This window comes from Protopterus annectens, chromosome 9.part0 (genome assembly GCF_019279795.1).
Source record: "Protopterus annectens isolate FY-2018-M chromosome 9.part0, PAN1.0, whole genome shotgun sequence".
Lineage (NCBI taxonomy): Eukaryota > Metazoa > Chordata > Ceratodontiformes > Protopteridae > Protopterus > Protopterus annectens.
The window spans coordinates 273100750-273120940 of NC_056743.1; the positions used below are offsets into that span (position 1 = coordinate 273100750).

General features: G+C 39.5%; 1 long non-coding RNA gene across 2 annotated transcripts in view; it reads right to left on the reverse strand.

Moving 5' to 3' along the window:
- Positions 1 to 4273: 4273 nt before the first annotated feature.
- LOC122810871 overlaps positions 4274 to 20191 on the reverse strand; it is a 39877-nt gene continuing 23959 nt past the window's right edge. For both annotated transcript variants that reach the window (XR_006366137.1, XR_006366136.1), the window contains exons 2-3: positions 12899 to 12961; positions 4274 to 4352 (exon numbers count right to left, since the gene is read on the reverse strand). This is a non-coding gene — a long non-coding RNA (uncharacterized LOC122810871). The remainder of the gene's footprint in view (positions 4353 to 12898; positions 12962 to 20191) is intronic.

The following is a 20191-nucleotide window of genomic DNA, read 5'->3' on the forward strand; positions in this document are numbered from 1 at the left end:
TGGCCAGAGTATCCACATATGCCACGATAATTTCTTACAAGAAAGCAATTTATTTAAACCTCTCTAAGGCCTTCACTGCCATTCCACACTTTCTGACTTTAGCTAGCCTTACTAGGCTCAGTTCTAATGCCTTTGTTATTAGTTGAGAAGTGAAATAACAGACTAGTAGAAATCTTAAAATTACTGCAACAAATATAGCAGTATTTTGTTAGGCCACTCAGAAATAAAGCAGCCTGCAGCATTTAGCATTTGCATGGTAGGCAGACAATATTATGAAGCTTATTTTCTATCAGAATGGGGTCATACATAGACAGCAATGCGACCCCATGTAGCACTCGAATAAAGAGGAAGTCCCATCATGCTGTTCAAGTCGTGTGAAGCATAAGCAGGAAATACCTAATATCATAGTTCATTTCCATGTACTAAAAGCTTAACATCCACTTTGTTGTTATCCATAGATGAATGTTCATAGCAAAAAAATGGAGAAACCATTTATAATGATTTCCCTAAATAAGGCAATCCTATATTCAGAACACGATATTATTACAGAAACACATGTGAAAGTCAGAAACTCACAACTAAGGAGTTATTTTCATCCATTACTCAGACCTACAGAATGTCAAGCTCTTAGAAAGCCATAACAAGAATCATCAGTTACAAAATGCATGTCTGTGATACATGGACAGTTATCCTAAAAGCACAGTCACATAATGAATCTACAGGCACAGAGATGTCAGCTTGGCATAGAGACATGCATCTGAGGCAGCAGAAACACATGGATTCTAGCATTCAGCTCACATATCTGTGGTGTGTAACACATATTATACCCACAGGCGACAATGCTGTTCCAGATTATAGGCGAGGGTACTTGTGTATTATCGCAACCAGATTTTTCAGTTTAAGAGTGGCTGTTTCACGTTCGTTTCTCATGCCAAAAATTTTGTCAAAGTGTGTTGAGAAGTGTGTGTGTGTCCCAGAAGTCTGTGATGCTCTTGCTTTTAGGTTAAAAACATTGTAATTTGGTCCTGTGATGATGCGTCTGTGAGATTTGCCCAGTACTGAAAAAGATGCGATCAAATTATTTCAACAGTACGACATTATTCCCAATAGTCCGGAATGCAGTTCAGGGCATTCAATGAAATTATACTTTGGTAAACAAATATTTTCAAAGTGTAATAAGGACAGATGTTATCAACATGTTGGAATGCGTACAGGGAACTGGTTTGAAGGGAGTAGAATAAGTTTTACTACAGTGTTACATTTCATTTACTGTTGGTGTAAACAGTTGACCGATACAATTTTGTTTGGAAGAACTGGAAATGTCAGATAAAACAGTAATTGACTGGAATAATTATTTACGAGACATTTGTGTACTTGAAATGGAAAAACAAGAGAAAAGAAAAATAGGTGGGACGGACCATATTGTAGAAATAGATGAAAGTCTAGTCACCAGAAGGAAAAGTAATGCTGGATGTGTTCTGCCCCAGCTATGGATTTTCGGAGGGATATTCAGGGAGACAAATAAAACTTGAGTATATTAATGAGGGTAGCACTATCTAGTGGTGGTGCTGCAGTAGCATTGTTGCCTCACAGTAAGACATTGTCCTGTTCGATTCTCAGAGCGTCTTCTGTGTGGATACATGCGTGAATGGGCGTACCTTCGTCGAAGGTTGTGCGTCAGGGCTGGCAACTCGACACGTAAAAATCTACTGCCAATCATTAGCGGACCGGAGTTCCGTTGTGGCGACTCCTAACCGGGAAAAGCCAAAAGACACAACAACTATTCAGACTCCTGGTGAGGTTATCAAACTAAGGAACCTGAAGAAGCTGGTTTTAAACATGAGAAGGTTAACCATAAATATAACTTTGTGGATACTGACACTGGAGTCCATATTCAAGGTGTTGAATGGATGTGGGGATCTGTTAAATGGAAGAATAAGAAACAGAGAGGGATGGCTTGTCACCATTTGGACTTCTACTAAACTGAGTACATCTGATGTAAAACACAGATTGTCCAGAAAAATTACTTTTTTGAAACAATAATGAATGTGATAGCTGTCAATTTCCCACATCACAATCAGAAACAACCATCTAATAACTTGTCCACATTAACAGCGCAGTAAAGACAACAATGACCGCTAAACTGCTTGTAAACCTCCACACCTGCCTCCTTCACAATACACTCGTAATTACTATTCTTCATATCAGTAATTGTTCCTTTTTCAATGCAATGCTTCCTTTAATGAAACATTAAAATATTGTGCCAAATAAACACTGTTGGAAAAAATACCTTTTCTGTGTCTGTTGTCTGTTAGTATATATTATTTTGCTGAACGATCACTTTTTTTTTGTTGTGGCATTATGGTTGTTGGTATAATAGCAGCCATGTTCATTCATTCATGCGTCTGTAATACATGCAAAACAGGAGGAATTTATTTGTTATTCCAGTTCCTGCTACTTAACCACTGTAATCCAATAGTAGTTTGGACTTTGAAAACACCTTTTAAGTATGACATGCTCTCGTTTGACAAGAACTGTGCCAATTTCGCATCCGCCACAATCTGGTTACTATAAGTAAGTACCTAGGCCAGCAACACAACACTACTGTCTGTATACTCTTGCAGAATTTTAATAAAAATTGATACAAATGTTAATTTTAATGCTATTTTCATAACAAACTACTGAGGTACTCTAGTACTACTGTAAGATGTGGTCTAGCAATATATTTATAAATACACCCACACAATATGTAATAGATAAAACTCAGAACACAGGGACAATGAAACAGTAACACATCATGCATAGATGCATCCATTATGGTTACTGCAGCAAGAAGTAAATAGCATCACTGAATAAGGCAGCAAATAAGATAATGTTGATTCATGGCAAGACACCTCTGGTAGATTACAATAGGGCACACAAGTCTTCCCATATCTGGTTAATAGCAGAACAGATTCTTCAGCTACCAGTAAGATACAACACATGTGCTGCTGCAGTTTTATCATAAAGGCCATCCATAAAAAGCTGTGTGATGTCACTGCACATGCCTGAGCAGAAAAGAGGCCCTGCTGCTTCTGAAATTTCAACAGCAGCAGAAGTCCAGAAAGCATCCGGGGCATTCCATTGCTTCACAGAAATGTTCTAACAGAGCATGGCAGCATCAGCAATATTCAATCCAGCCCTACAGCCAAATTCTGCAAATGCAGTTCAGGATTTTCATCTGCGATATTCAGTCCAGCAGTGCTTTTGTACCAAAGATGCATGCATTCTAGACAAATACAACAGGAAATATTATCCACAACAGCTAGATGTAACAACCATGCATTTCATATTATCCTTTACAGTTTGCACAGAGCATAGCATCATCTGTTTGTCCAACAGTGACCAGAATTCACAGTTCAGTATTCTATATAATTTGTACATAGTTACCCATGATAGGCTAAACATTGATGAAACACAGGCCACATTTAATAACTCCTTGAAAGTTCAACTTATCAATAATATTAATTAATTAATTAAGGGTGAGCAAAGTGCCTTGCCAGCAAGCTTTTTTTAGGAACAGCACACAATTAGGTCAACAATAGGAATGAATTATCTGCCCCATGCATTTCTATCAGTAACTTTCATGATATTCGTGACGGATACTTGGCACATCCAAAAAATGAAATTGGATAGCATTCCCATATGTATGTTTACACTGTATACACAATTAATTTTCAAATATTTTGTAGCTCACATTCATAGGCCTACAGTTCTGCTTCACAGACCAAACTGGGTTGCACCCTGGTGAGCCACAATGGGCTAACAGCACAGTTTTATACCACAGTGCAGAACTCCTGTTAGTACTGATATCAGACTAACGACATAGACATGACTTATCATTACCCAAACATATCCCAGGGTGTTGCAAAAAATGTATATTTAACATATATAGCCAGGGCTACAATTAATGTGTTCCACTGCAGACTGTCATACCTCTTAACTATCCAGAGTGTTGCAGAATGTCCAGATTTTTGCCTCATACTTTTTCCTGCTTTTCATAAAATGTGTTTTCTGGCAAATCAATTGCAAATCATTGAGGTTTGAAGTCAGAAAATAATGACAGGCATTTGAGTTTCCACCTTCATAACCTCCAGAAAAGTCATGGTAATGCAAAACCTGTTATTGTATCAACTTCTGAAGTTTGTAAGAGCAATATTTAAAAATTGTCCTTCTTTTTCGGTTTTTGCCCCCCATTATTTATGGCTTTGTCCAGATTCCTTGGTCTAAGAGGTTGCTGAACGATCACTTTTTTTTTGTTGCGGCATTATGGTTGTTGGTATAATAGCAGCCATGTTCATTCATTCATGCGTCTGTAATACATGCAAAACAGGAGGAATTTATTTACCTACCTTTACCCACCGACTTCCCACTATCCTTCAACGGACCCACAACTTCATTACGATCCGTGACCAAAAAAACTTCAACCCAATAACCTTTTCAAACTCACTAAAAGCAGTAAATTGGACTTGTCTAAAAACACTACCTCTAGACAATGCAGTCTCATACTTCAACTCAACATTCTTAAAAGTACTTGACTCCCAAGCTCCCCTACGGACAAAGAGAATAAAAACTAAATCAGCCCCTTGGCTATCTAAAACTACTCTTTCTACCATGAGACAAAGAGACAAAGCGTGGGCACGCTACCAAAAACATAAGGCAACCCACTCATACTTGAATACAAAATGCTCATAATAAAGTTAAGAAACTCATCTCTTTTGATCGAAAAACTATTTCTCTACACTCCAAAACCAAAACAAAAACAACCCTCAAAATTCTGGAAAGGAATCTCCACTCTCCTCCACCCCAGCAAACCAGATACTCCTACCCCAGATCCAAATGCTCCAGAACTAGATTTAGCCACCCAATTTAATTCCTTCTTTATTGACTCTATTTCCAAACTGACCTCCTCATTCTCTATCTCCTCCCATCATCTAATACCCCTTCACCCACCCCATAATCTCTACATCCACACCCCCCACCCACTAATTCCACTATCCCTTTTCTACACAAATTCCACCCAACTGCACTCTCTTCACTTTAAAGCCCATTCCTACTGCTACCATTAAGAAACTCCTTCAGAAATTGAAACCATGTACCAATGCTCCTGATAATATCCCTTCTTACTTTTTTGGCATTGCTGCTGAAAGCCTACTACCCATTAGCATCTTAATTAACCTCCTACAAGAAGGCACAGTTCCCCAAATTTGGAAACAAGCATTTATTATACCATTACACAAAGGTGGTAACAATAACAGCATTACTAATTTCAGTCCATAGCCATCCTGTCCCCATTTCAAAATCCTTGAAAAATGTGTGCAACTTCAACTCCTTCCTCATCTCCTAGACAACAATCTTATTACCCCACACAACACGGTTTCAGACCTAATCATAGCACCATGACTGCCCTTCTCTCCTTCCTTGAAATCATCAATAAAGCCCACGACTCAGGACAAATCGTTTCCACCTTACTCCTTGATCTTCGAAAGCCTTGATACTATCTCTCACAGCTCCTAACTAAACTCTCCAAACTCTACCTATCCTCCTCATCTCTGAACTGGTTCACTAGCTATCTATCCAACAGAAATCAAGCTGTAAAATGGAAAAAAGCAACTTCCTCCTTCCTAAGTACCCCTACCGGAGTTCCACAAGGCTCCATACTGGGTCCTCTACTCTTCAATATCTTTATTAACGACTTCTACAAATCTATCCCTTTCTCTAGCATCATCCAATATGCAGATGATTCTACTATCATCTGCTCTGCCTCTTCTATCCCCACACTACAAAAACTTACTCAAGACGCCTTTTCTTCTACAGAGCAATGGATGCTAAGCAATCATCTAGCTCTCAATGCCACCAAGACCAAATTAATGTTATTTACTCCCTCCAAACTCACTCCTCCCAACATGAACTCATTCTTAGTTACTAGTCAAAATAACTTACCTCTCGAAATAGTGTCAGAGACTAAACTACTCGGGGTCCACATTGACAACCAACTAAAATTTAATTCCCACCTACAAAAAAACATCAAAAAAACACATCAAAAACTTGGCATGCTGTATAGACAAAATGCCTACCTTACATCCACCCCTAAAATCACTCTAGCTACTTCCTTTCTTATCCCCTCCCTTCTCTATGGTGCCTCACTACTTACTAATCTTCAGTCCTTGTTAAAAAAACAGCTCACCTCATGCTATAACAAAATTGCTAAATTCGCCACCGCTCATAGGTCTTCCACTCACCACTGTCTCTCCCTCCATAAACTAAAATGGTTAGAACTTCCCAACTATCTTACTTACACTCAACTAACTCTAGCCCACAAGCTTATTCTAAACCCCTCCAACTGTCCCTCCCTTTCCTCTGCCCTTAAAATGCACCTACCAAACAGAGTTCTAAGGTCTAATAATACAAATCTACTGAAAGTGCACAAACCTACTCATCCCCCAGGCAAAAACCTTCTTTCCTTCAGCCTCGCTCGCCTCTGGAACTCTCTACCACCAAACATCCACATTACCTCTAACCACTCTACCTTCAAGAAGCCACTTTTCTTACACCTAGCATCTCAATGGGAATGCTCTTGCACCCACCCCTCATAAAACAACTCTACTAAATAACCAACTCTACTAAATGCCCTGTAATACCATAACCTACTTTATTCATCTACTATGTTTGTTCATCAATCTACATTTATGTTTTGCTTTTGTTCCTTTGATAGCATGTACCAAGGCTGTTACTGTCAAATGTTAATGTACATTTATGTTTTTGCTTATGTTCTTTTACTACAATGTATCTAGAGATTACTGTCAAATGTTAATGTACATTTATTTTCTTTTTTGGAGCTTTTCTCCCCAGGACTCCATTGAAAACGGGTTCTTCAAGGCCCAATGGTCTATCCTGGTAAACCAACTGCAATAAATAAAATAAATAAATTTGTTATTCCAGTTCCTGCTGCTTAACCACTGTAATCCAATAGTAGTTTGGACTTTGAAAACACCTTTTAAGTATGACATGCTCTCGTTTGACAAGAACTGTGCCAATTTCGCATCCGCCACAATCTGGTTACGATAAGTAAGTACCTAGGCCAGCAACACAACACTACTGTCTGTATACTCTTGCAGAATTTTAATAAAAATGTTAATTTTAATGCTATTTTCATAAACTACTGAGGTACTGTAGTACTGCTGTAAGATGTGGTCTAGCAATATATTTATAAATACAACCACACAATATGTAATAGATAAAACTCAGGACACAGGGACAATGAAACAGTAACACATCATGCATAGATGCATCCATTATGGTTACTGCAGCAAGAAGTAAATAGCATCACTGAATAAGGCAGCAAATAAGATAATGTTGATTCATGGCAAGACACCTCTGGTAGATTACAATAGGGCACACTAGTCTGCCCATATCTGGCTAATAGCAGAACAGATTCTTCAGCTACCAGTAAGATACAACACATGTGCTGCTGCAGCTTTATCATAAAGGCCATCCATAAAAAGCTGTGTGATGTCACTGCACATGCCTGAGCAGAAATTCTGGAATTTCAACAGCAGCAGAAGTCCAGAAAGCATCTGGGACATTCCATTGCTTGACAGAAATGTTCTAACAGAGCATGGCAGCATCAGCAATATTTAATCCAGCCCTACAGCCAAATTCTGCAAATGCAGTTCAGGATTTTCATCTGCGATATTCAGTCCAGCAGTGCTTTTGTACCAAAGATGCATGCATTCTAGACAAATACAACAGGAAAATGTTATCCACAACAGCTAGATGTAACAACCATGTATTTCATATTATCCTTTACAGTTTGCACAGAGCATAGCATCATCTGTTTGTCCAGCAGTGACCAGAATTCACAGTTCAGTATTCTATATAATTTGTACATAGTTACCCATGATAGGCTAAACATTGATGAAACACAGGCCACATTTAATAACTCCTTGAAAGTTCAACTTATCAATAATATTAATTAATTAATTAAGGGTGAGCAAAGTGCCTTGCCAGCAAGCTTTTTTTAGGAACAGCACACAATTAGGTCAACAATAGGAATGAATTATCTGCTCCATGCATTTCTATCAGTAACTTTCATGATATTCGTGACGGATACTTGGCACATCCAAAAAATGAAATTGGATAGCATTCCCATATGTATGTTTACACTGTATACACAATTAATTTTCAAATATTTTGTAGCTCACATTCATAGGCCTACAGTTCTGCTTCACAGACCAAACTGGGTTGCACCATGGTGAGCCACAATGGGCTAACAGCACAGTTTTATACCACAGTGCAGAACTCCTGTTAGTACTGATATCAGACTAATGACATAGACATGACTTATCATTACCCAAACATATCCCAGGGTGTTGCAAAAAATGTATATTTAACATATATAGCCAGGGCTACAATTAATGCGTTCCACTGCAGACTGTCATACCTCTTAACTATCCAGATTGCTGCAGAATGTCCAGATTTTTGCCTCATACTTTTTCCTGCTTTTCATAAAATGTGTTTTCTGGCAACTCAATTGCAAATCATTGAGGTTTGAAGTCAGAAAATAATGACAGACATTTGAGTTTCCACCTTCCTAACCTCCAGAAAAGTCATGGTAATGCAAAACCTGTTATTGTATCAACTTCTGAAGTTTGTAAGAGCAATATTTAAAAAGTGTCCTTCTTTTTCGTTTTTTGCCCCCCATTATTTATGGCTTTGTCCAGATTCCTTGGTCTAAGAGGTTGAGAGGTATGCAGACTGTACACTTGAAGCACTGCAGCAAATGACACACATTACTCTCTAAACACACACAAGGTAGAGCACCACTGTGTGTGTACATTATCATGTTAATGACACATCACAGCTAACATGCATCCACACAGCACACACATCTGGCATCTCATCATACTTTATTAAAAGCATTATGGCATGTTTCACCACTGTACTTCAAATAGGAGCAAGGTGCCCTACATATACTAGAACCGTGTTCATTTCATGTCCACATATGTGCATACTATTACAGGCATGCTTTAAGTATGTGATATAAAATATGAACACATCCAGAAAACTATATGTGCACAGCTGAAGGATCAGATCTGCTGGGTATGGTCTGTACTCATTACCACATTGCTAAGGCTTGGAACTCCTTACTTGTATCCATCAAGTCAATACCCTCCCTCCAGTCCTTTAAAACTGTTTTAGAAGATGCCCTAGCTAAAATCTGGCTGTTCTTGCTTAATATTAACATAAACAATATCCCTAAATATGAACAAGTACCTATTCATACCTTATACCTCCTTACTTTCCCTTCTTCACTCACTCCCTTACTTCACTCAATTTTTCTCCCCAACTCTGTTTATAAATATGCCATAACTATTTTTTTTCTCTCACTTCAAACTGCAATTGCTATTTGTATTATACTAATTTAGCTTTAATTTCTCTATAAACTGGCTAACATTTCTGTAAATATTAAATCATTGTCATACAAGTTGTATCTATTCTTAAACAGTTTTCAGATTATGTCAAATCTGATATAATTCTATTCTTAAACAGTTTTCAGATTATGTCAAATCTGATATAATTATATGAAATGTCGATTTTTTTTTTTTGATGATTATATAATTATTGTTCATGAAATGCTTTTGTAATACATTGGAGCTTTTCTCTCCAGGTCTCTGCTGAAAATGGGCTCCTATCCAGACAGACTTTCCTGGTAATCAAATGTCGATAAATATAAATAATAACTAAACAAACACACTATGGATATGCTAGGTACATTAATGCACTGCAAGACCACTGCCAATTAATAACATTCTAGACTTAAGTATATTAGAACTTAATATACGTCATGTATGACAGTATCACACAGACTCACTCATGCACCCAAACATGCACATGGCTTCGCTACACCTTGTTAACTGCTTACTAAATAAGGACTTAACCTAGTAGCTGAACTTCCTGATGTTGATCTCCCAGTTGCTGTTTTGCTTACAAAATCATTGTCACTGAATATTTTTAGCATGTTTAGGGACTTCTGCTGTTTTTTTAAGTGTCTGCGTGACTGAGCAGTTGATATTTAGAAATTCTGGTGGAGAGGGCTTCTCATCACACATGGAGGATACAGGACAGTTTTCCCCATGCTCTATTTTTTCTAGGGGAGTTGAGTTTCTGACAAATTAAGATTTATACTATATGCATCTCTGCTGACATCCAGCTCTACGCTGTACACAGGCATGATACATGGCACAGGTAGTCCATAAGTAGTAGACCATAGCCCACTAACTCAAGCATACCTGTTGAATGCATGTGACAACACAGATATCTTTTCTACTTAAAGAAAAAAAATATTTGCAACAACCATAGTAGCAGTTTTCACTCCTACACCTCTTGCATATATTAGCTGTCATACAAACATGGGGTAAAAAAGAAGCTCCCTGCAAGAGTGAAAAAAATGTGCTGACTCTAGTGTAATCTTGCTGTACAGCAGATAGATCCAGAACCATTTAGGAACTACTCTAAATGGGGGAGGGGGAATCACTGACAAAGCATTCCAGAAGACCCTTCATTGAATGGTTAATCTTTACACATTGTACCAGGGACAAAACATTACATCTATACCACTTTGTTTCAGAAGAATGAAAAAAAAATACATGCCTTAAAACATCTGTGATATGTTTTCACATTATGTGTGACTCAAGTCATGTTTTCTAGATGTCATATATCAGCATGCAGGCATTAGCACAGTTATGATGCTAGTGGGACACATATATGATCAAATACTAACGTGTGTGTGTGTGTGGGGGGGGGGGCCATAGTGGCTAAGGTGTTTACCTCACAGACAGAGGGTACAGGGTTTAATTCTCACCTTTGAGAGAAATTCGGTAGGCTTAAAATAGCCCACTAGGGCTGCTAGCCTAGTACTTACTTATGAACCAAAGAATTACATAGGATGCTTTTGTGACTGGGAGTCTGGAATTAAAGTTTGGTAGCAAACAGTCAAAAATCTAAATAAAAATATCATTTAACACATAATGTGATATAAGGTCGGTCACAGTGGTGCAGGAGTCAGCATTATCACCTCACAGTAAGTGGTTCTCTGGTTTGATTATCTGCTGAAATGCCTTCCGTGTGGAGTCTGCATGTCCTCCCTGCAGTCATGTGGGTTTCTTCCTGGTGCTCTGGTTTCCTCCCACATTCCAAAGACATGCTGCAGGTGGACTGGACACTCTAAAGTGTCCCTAGGTTTGGGTGTGTGTGTCTTCTGTGAAGGTTGGGCACCAGGCTGACAACTTGACACAGTAAAAACTCCACTGTCAATGATTCTGCGGACTGATGATCTGCTGTGGTAACCCCTTATGGGAGCAGTCAAAAGACAAAGAAGAATGCATAATGTGAAACACGTGTCAAATATGCCATAAGCCAAGACAGTGTAGTGGTTAGAGTTGCAGCTTTATATGCAGACATTCATGGTTTGGGTCCCAAGACAGACAGCTTATTTTTAGGGTTGGGAGGGTGGCCTAATGGTTAAGGTGTTTCCATTACAAACACAACGTGCAGGGTTTGAGTCTCACAAGGGATAATTGGATAGGCTTAAAATGGCTCACAAGGGCAGTTAGCTTAGTACTAATCTATGAACCTATGTCATAATATACACTGCATGTTGGCATGTTCTTACTGTTCATATTATATTCACAGCGATGTCATAGTAGAGTTATAAAAAGAAGCTTGTGCTTATCTACCAGACTGTGGCAAGGCTGTTATGGGTAGATTGCGCAGGACGTGCATGCTACAACTGCACTTCTACAAGTATGTTCATGGGCCACTAGTGTAAAAAAGTAGACCAAGAAGTAGCCTGTATGAATACAGTGTTAGTATTTATGGAATGAGTAGTGCATCACAACATTGCTTGCAAACTATATTAGTATGTTCCAAATGCTGCTTACTTTATCTGAAACAAGAAGTGCATAGTACCTCTTGATGAAGTCAGATGTGCATGAATATGTAGTGCTTCAGAGCCTGACTGTTCATTTAGTTCATAATAGGAGCCCATGGATGTAGAGCTGTTAGTAATGTGTGTTGCAGTAGCTAAATGTCTGCTTGTACCACAGGGCCATCATAGCTTGCTGAGGTGTGCATGTGTGTGTGATATTCATTACCATCACTAGAGTTGTCCATATTATGAAACTTTGAGTAGAGGAACAGGAGGAATGCCATACTTGCCCACTATAGTTGCATGTTTCCATTACTGTAAAGGACAGTTGTGCTACAGACAGGATTTATGAATGTATACCTGATAATAATATCATGTGATGTACATTACTGGACAGCCTCCTGCAGTGGCTTCAGTATTGCTAAGATTGTATCCAGAGATGGCCATGTATTGCCCAGAGACAAAGATCGTGCCCCTTTCAACCCATATATCCAAATGCTGCCACTTTCAAATTATTTGCATATATGATGCACATACATTTTCTGGGTATGCTTATTCATACTGCCAAACATGCTGCGAGCTCCATGTACCCCATTTTCATACTTCCCGGTTCGTACACAAGTCATTATTTTTAAAATGAAAACACACAGCAACTCAGACTTCAGTTCGGCTATATCCATGAGCATTGTTACTCATACCAGTTATGCAGTATTTATTACTGCTTACACCATTGTTTGTGACATGTTTATGGGCATGCGTTCATGATGTTTAAAAACTATTTTTCAGGGTCACCACTCGTGCACACATGTACAGCATGTCACAGCAGCTGTCAGTTGTACCTTTTTTGAAAGCATTCTAAACATGTGCAGATGCAATGTCAGACATATACTTGTACATTATAAAGCCTCATTTAACACTCTCCTCACTTACCTTTCTGCTGTGTCACCTTGCAGCGTTTCTTCTCAAAGATGGCTCAGTTCCACACGACAGTAGCTGGATTTGAAACACAAACAATGTTTATTAATACTTCCTTTATGGTAGGTACTTACATACTGGAAGGAGGCATGCTCAGTATGGCATAAAAGCTAAAAATATGATACTTCTCAAAGTATTACTGGCATGTGCTAGTGCCATACAGTGACCAACATGCTTTCTTGGATCAAAGATAATGCAAATAAAACAAGACCAGACTTTTATATATCCCAAAAGGTATCTGGCCAGTGGCTCTCCTTCTACTTGCATAAATGTGGATGGCTGAACAGTGTGAGATAATGTCCTATGATGTTGATGGGTCTGTATTTATTTATTTATTTATTGATTTTTGTTTACAGGGATAGTCCACTGGGCTGATAAGAGCTCATTTTCAGTGCAGACCTGGGGATAAATGCTCCACAAAAATACAAGTACATATAGCAAGCATTCAGTGCTCCAGAAAATGCAAGTACATATAGCTACCATGATCAATTAGTTATGTTCTGCATGGCAAATACAATAATAAGCAGGTTAACACCAAGAGATTTTTATACATATAAATATATATGCACAGCCACCAGTCAAATCTTCACAGATGAAAATCAAACATTTGAAAAAATTCACAAGATGCATTCAGTATTTGAAAAATTAACACTTGCTAGGAAACAGAGTAGACCTGAACAAGTAGTTGTTGATCCGAGCCATTGTTGAAGCAACTATTACAGAGCGAAATAGTGAAAGAGACATTAAAAATAGTGCAGGCAGGTTGTTGAAGGTAATTTACAGGAAATATGTTGCGTATAGATGCAAACTAGAGGCAATTTGAGTAGTGAGTGAGAGAGAGGTGTTGTAGTAGAGGTGGTCAGGAGTTAAAAGTTGTAGGTAAGGTGCAACTGCACATCCATATAGAAGATAAGTAGTTAGAAGGGTTCAAGGGTCCAGAGAGCACCTCAGCACTACTGGGCTACAACTCATACCACACGTTCTGGCCACAGAACACGGACTGAAACACAAAAGGAGGGAATGTATCCATATTCATCAAGGATACCTACACCTCCAGGTTAGTGGCGCAGCATGATAGTTCTGAGATCATCCATGTGCAACTAACATTGGGCAATCCTGCAATGCAAATTGTGGCCTGCTACAGATCACCCTCCATGACCCAGGACCACCACTCCACCTTTCTGGAAACACTGGAAAACATGAAAGTCCTACCGAACACCCTGATATTGGGCAATTTCAATTACCCTACCATTCACTGGGAAAACTACTCGAGTACAAATTCCCAGGTCCAGCGCTTCCTGGAATTCATCAACTCAAACACCCTGGATCAGCTGGTAAACTCCCCTACCAGAGGTGAAAACATATTGGACCTGGCCATCACCAACATGGACGACAGGTGTTCCACACTGGAGGTCAACCTGTCATTGGTGAGATCAGACCATAAACTAATCACTCTGGATGTCCACACCCCACCACCACCCCCAACTAAGGAAACTACAGTAAAAAACTTTTCTAAAGCAAACTTCACCTTACTTAAGACAGAGGTGATAAGTTTCACAGCCCCCACGCTAAAGGATAATGCTGCCCAAGATGCAGAAACCTTTGCAAATGCACTCTGTGAGCACTTACAAGGATGCATGGATCGTGCCATCCCTAGCAAAACCAAGACTCACTCTTCTAAGAGAAGGAAACTAGTTTGGTGCACCCCTGCAATAAACAGGCTATACAATAGGAGGAGGAAACTAGTTCAGAAAAAAGCAAATCCCAAGAAGGAAAGACATCCCTGATCAGTATCAGTAAGAAACTAAGGTCTCTCATGAAATCATCCAAGGCTAACTTCAAAAGAAAAGGATTCAAAAGATAACCACAAAGCCTTCTTTAGCTTTGTTAAAAATCTAAGTGGCAACTCACAGATATGCACTGAACTAGTGCAAAATAGCACAAAATATACTGAACCTACTGATATTGCCAGCATCCTGGCAGATAGATTCAGTACAAACTTCACCCTCCCCCTCACCTCCAAAAGAGCCCACAACAATACCGGAAAGGTATAGTGTCCCAAAAATCACAGACGCACAGGTGAAAACAGCCCTTTCAAAAGCCAAAAACACAGCATCAATGAGACCAGATGGTGTCCCAGGCTGCGTCTTGCACGAACTACAGAATGAACAAACCCCCCACCTAAACACGCTGTTCAACCTCAGCCTCTCCACAGGCTATGTGCCCATAGAATGGCACACAGCAATGGTTATTCCTCTCCACAGAGGAGGGGCCACAACTGACCCTGGTAACTATCGCCCCATAAGCCTGAGTAGCCTGGTCTGCAAGGCTATGGAGCGCATCATCATGGAACTCATTAACAAAGACATTGGGAACCTCCAAACACTTGACCTAAACCAGTTCGGCTTTGTTAAGGGCAGATCATGCCTACTAAACCTGGATGACTTCTTCGGGACAGTCACCAAGGCCATAGACGAGGGAAAGTTGGTTTACACAGCCTACCTTGACCTCGCCAAGGCTTTCGACACCATTCCCCACTCGGGTATTACAGAAAACTCACCAGCCTGAACATAAACCCCTACATCACGAGATGGGTTGCCAACTGGCTTACAGACAGAACTCACACGGTAAGAATAGTGGGCTCCAGGTCCGACTCTAAACCAGTAACAAATGGTGTCCCGCAAGGCTCAGTCCTGAGACACCTACTGTTCGGCATATAGTTCTCAGAAGTACAGGCACACACAGCAGGACTATGACTAATCAAGTTCACTGATGACTGCAAACTGGGAGCCATAAATGACTCTCTGGCTGACACGGACATCCTCCAAAAGGGCCTTACTGAGATGGACACCTGGTGTCAAAGTCATGGCCTCAAGCTAAATGCCAAAAAATGCATAGTCATCTCATTTGGGAAAAACAAAACACCCATGAATTACCACATAGGTGGCAGCCCCCTTAATACAGAAGAGGTAATAAGAGATCTGGGGACCCAGGTGGATAGTAATCTCTCCGTTGACAATCATATTGCCAAAGTAGTTAGGAAATCCTTCTATGTGGCCCATCTAATTACTAAAGGGTTTGCATCTAGAAATAAAGAGGTTATAGTGCCCCTCTACTCGTCACTCATTAGACCCATCATAGAGTACAATGCCCCATTTGGGATGTACCTCACAAGACACTTCCAACAGCTGGAAAGAACACAAAAGCATCTCACCAAGAGGATTACTGGCCTCAAGCATATGTCCAATGCAGCCCAAATGAAAAAACTCCGGCTGTACTCAGTGGCATATCGCTTACTCAGAGATGATCTCTGCCTGACTTACAAAGCCATGTCCAACTAAGAATTGATGGACATGCTCCACCTAAAAAAATGCAAGTCACTGCGAGCCACGTGCTCTAGTGAGCTAAACCTTGCCACAACAATAAATAGAACATGCTGGAGGGATAGATTCCTGTCACAGAGACTACCCATGCTTTAGAACAAAATTCCAAATTACATCAGGCAGAGCTCCTCACTAACACTCTTCAAGAGAATCCTTGACGAGTGGATGGGTAACAGAAAATACACCCCTGGGATCACTTCATTGGCTATGCTTGACAGAGGATCAGTTAATTAATCAATGGGGTGGCGAAAGCTGACACACTGTGGATAGGCTTATAAATGCCCTCGGGCAGATAGCCTAGTACCTACCTATGAACCTGTGAACCTATGCAAGGACATTTTGAAGGTGGTAAGGTTTTGGTTGGATCTAAGTATTAAAGAAAGAGCCTTCCAGGTCCTGGCTACAGAGCTACAGTATAGAAGTTTGCCTGCAGGTAGGTTATGTACCTGTAGAAGGTGTTGATTTTCAGATCTAAGAGATCTTTTGGGGAGGTAGTTTGTGAAAAGTGAGACAAGGGTGGGACATTCAGAGGGTTTGTACACTATCTTGTGTGCATTTGTTAATTGCATGAAGGAAAGATAGTGAGGTAGTTCAAGACATTCAAGAGAATGTATTGCTATGCAGTGATGGGTGGAGTATGTGGCATTAGTAGCAAACCTAGCAATTTTATTGTAATAGATTTCAAGTTTCAATTTTAGGGAAGATAGTATATTAGTGAGTAATGGAGTACCATAGATTAGTGAGGGTAGTAGTTATGTGATAGCTAAGGTTTTCTTACTAGCAGGACTCAGAAAGTATTTGTGTCTGTATAGAATGTCAAATTTTTGGAGAGTTTTTTTTAATGTTGTGCTGGACACGTAGGTCAAATTTTAGCTGTTCAGCTACTATTACCACTAGTAATTTAGTGTGGGGAAACTACTTCAGTTACTGTATTGCTCAGAGAGAGTATAGTAAAATTGTTTTTGTTTGGGGGGTTATTTTGTTGAGGATAAATTGAATTAGCTTGGTTTTGTTTGGATTGAGTAACAGGTTATTGTGATTAAGCCATATTTCTACGGCGGTAAGGTGTGCGGTGTAATATGTTGGAGTTTGGGTATGGAATCAGCAGAAAAAATGTTAGTTGAATCATCTGCATATTGAATAAGAGAGCCATGAGCGAGTGAGGAATACAAGTTGTTGATAAAGATGCTAAATAAGAGGAGGCCTAATATGGAGCCTTGGGGAATACCAGTAGAGTTGAGGAGATAAGATGAGAAGGAGGAATTCCATCTAACTCCTTGTTTTCTATTGGACAGATAGCTTGCAAACCAATATAGTGAAGGCGAGGTGAGTGCCGTTTGAGACAGGTCCAGAAATAAGCAAGAGACCATTTTGCTAGATCCTCTAGATTTGTTGACTGTGTCCATGAAGGAAATCAAGGCAGTCATTGTGCTGTGACCTGGCCTAAAGCCATGTGTAGGTGATACAGTTTGATTATTGGTGAGGAAGTTAAGAAATTGACCTTGTATACATTTTTTGAGAATCTTAGAGATGGGAGAAAGAATGGCAATCGGACGTTAATTGGAGAGGCCTGTTGGGTCTCCACCTTTGTGGAGGAGTAAAATGAATGACATTTTCTGGGTTTTTGGAAGGTAAGATTCCAGGATGGATCTGCTTATAAGTATACTAATAGGATAGGCAACTGCATCAGTGGCAAGTCTGAGATATTCTGTGGTTAGATCATTGGCTGCATTAGAGCCAGGTTTGAGTTTGAGGAGTAGTCATTTAATAGTGGAAGTGGAAATGAGTTTTAGGGTAAAAGTGTGTATTAGGTGAGAGAACAGATTAGAGAGGATGGGGAGAGAGTTATTGGGTGATGTGGGATGGAGATGATGGTGTAGTAGTACTACGGTTTGAGTCTGTCTGATATTGTCAGAAGATGGTTGTGATTTTAGATATAATGTTGATGAAGTGGGTAAGAGGTTAGCTATCTCGGGATAGCTTTTATTAGGAAATGGAATAAGACTGTTTTTTGTGCATGGGTTTAGAAGTGAGGAAATGGCTGTCCAGAATTTATTGGGGTTATTTCTATTGTTACATTGAAATTTTAGATAATAGTCATTTTTGCCTTTGTTTCTAACAGGATTGCAGAGTTGCCTAAAATTTTGAAGGTTGGAATGATTTTTGTGTTTAAGCCATTGTTTTCATATTTCCGCGCTGTTTTGCATTAATTGTTTTGTTGATTTAGAAAGTCATAAGGCATAATTAGATCTTATTCTTTTCATGCCAGGGGTGCGAGTTTGTTTAGAGTTTCTAGAAATATATTATTAAAGTAGTTGACTGCTTCATTCTAGGAGTGTGGTTTTAAGGACATTCCAGTCCATATGTTTCAGTAGGTTGATGAATGTCTGGAGTTCAAAGTTAGCCAAATTCCATGTTTGTTTGCAGTGATGTTCTTTTTAAAGGGAAGGAGATGTTCTGACACGAAAGCAGGAAGATGATCACTTAAAGTGTCTGGGAGAGTACCTGCTTAGTAAATTTTGTTTGGGTCACTCACCAGTATCCAGTCTAGGATGGGGCCTTCAAAGTTACTTTTACTGAATCTGGTCGGGGAAGTAATTAATTGAGTGAAATTAAATAAGGTGATGTTTGCAGATGGGAACTTAGAACAGAAATTTAACCAACTGATATTTACATCACCCAGTATGATGATTTCATTCTTAATTGTGCTAGAGATCCAGGCAAGGATGACTTCCAAGATAGGTATATTATCACCTGGGGGAATATACAGAATTGAAATCCATAGTTTTTTGGATTTATTTATTTTTAGGAATGAGATAAGAATCTCAGCTGTAGAGAACTGGGGACTGGTATATGAGAAAGAGGTCATGTGGTAGGACCAAGGGAAGAGAAGTGTGACTTCAACTCCTTTCTTGTGCTGCCTATCTTGCCTTTAGGTGTTGAAACCTGGAAGTAGGAATTCGGGCTCTTTTCTGTTTGGTTTGAACCAGGTCTCTGTGGTGGCAATAATGATTGGTTGATTATGGGGTGTCCAGTTGTGGAATTCTGTGATTTTATTTCTAATACTTTGGAAGTTTAGTGTGACTATATTTAAGGCTTTGAAAGAATTTGGTTGAGGCGACGGGTTAGTGGAAGTGGGTTCTGGACTTTGATATCACCACTAAGGGGTATATTTGAAAATGTGGGTGTGTAATAGGGTAGTTGTTGGTATGATTTGGGTATGTTGAGGTGTATGTTGTGGAGGGGTTTATGGTGTTTTATGGGTAGAATTTTTAGTTTGGGGAAGAGTAGTGGGTGTAAAGGGAAGAGGTTGGAAGATATGTTAGAGTAGCTGTTTAAGTGGGGTCTGAGACAGGATGTAACTGTTATAGGTTTAGAGGCAAGAGAAGTAAGGTTAAGAGTTGTGAGTTGCACAAGTATAAAGAGAAGAAAGAAAATATGTAAGTGGAGTGATGAATGTGTAAATGCTTGAGATTGTGGTATGAGCGATGGTAATGGAAAATGGTATGATAGATATGGAGGTTAGATGAGAATGATACAAAGTGATATATTAGGAAATGAGTTTGGGATTTTAAAGGAAGAAAGTCTGTATATGGTAGATTTTACAATGCAATTGTGAATGTAGGGTGTTAATAGAGGGGGGAGTTAGGTAGCAAGAGATAGAGTAGCAGGGCTTAGGTGGAGTGATGATATAAGAGTGAATTGATTAGTGTATTGGTGGGTTATAGGTGTGGTAATGAATTTTAAGTGTAGGAGTGGTGGGGTGGGTTTGATTTGGGGGTGGGATAGGGGAGCAGAGAGAGCCCGAGTGGAACAAGGGTGAATGGAGCAGGTTGAACCACGAGGCAGACCAGACATTAATAAG